The 600-nt window shown below is 32.2% G+C and overlaps 1 protein-coding gene across 1 annotated transcript in view; it reads right to left on the reverse strand.

Annotated features, from left to right (window-relative positions):
- LOC119594253 (protein embryonic gonad-like) overlaps positions 1–600 on the reverse strand; it is a 25,099-nt gene that overhangs the window by 4,118 nt on the left and 20,381 nt on the right. The gene's annotated exons all lie outside the window — the stretch shown is intronic.

Raw genomic sequence — 600 nt, forward strand, 5'->3', positions numbered from 1 at the left:
CACACACACAAATTTACAAAACAGATAGAACCGTTGATGTGTGTTCAACTTTCATCTTTCACCATCTGACATTATATTTTCAGCAACAAGAAAAAAAAACGAAAAAAACCCTGTAGGTTGTGTTTATGGTCTCAGGCCTTGTCTGCGGTGACTGAGTGCACAAGACATTGATTTTTTGTGATATAACTGTCTTCAAAAAACCGCTCAATCACACGTAAAGGGTTTGTTTACGACTGCTCGAATATGTAATAATGTCCATGACTAGAATTTGTATAATTTTGTAACTATGCAGAGTAACCATAAACGCGCAAGCGAGTCGGGTTCTATAATAGTATAGTTTATGCGATTTTCATGATCTATCGTTTTCTGTATATGGATATCGTATTACCGGTAAAACGTTTTCTTTGTTTTATTTAATGGACAACTAATACAGAATATTTTTCTATGAATCAATGTGTTACTGAATATGATTACGGATAGACATATGAACAAACGGACTTAAAAGAAAGTGGGAATGGGAAACAAAGATTAAGAGTATAAAGGAGAGAAAGGGATAGAAAGTATATAAATAAACAAATAGATAAATAAATAAATAAATAA

Source organism: Penaeus monodon, chromosome 33 (genome assembly GCF_015228065.2).
Source record: "Penaeus monodon isolate SGIC_2016 chromosome 33, NSTDA_Pmon_1, whole genome shotgun sequence".
Lineage (NCBI taxonomy): Eukaryota > Metazoa > Arthropoda > Malacostraca > Decapoda > Penaeidae > Penaeus > Penaeus monodon.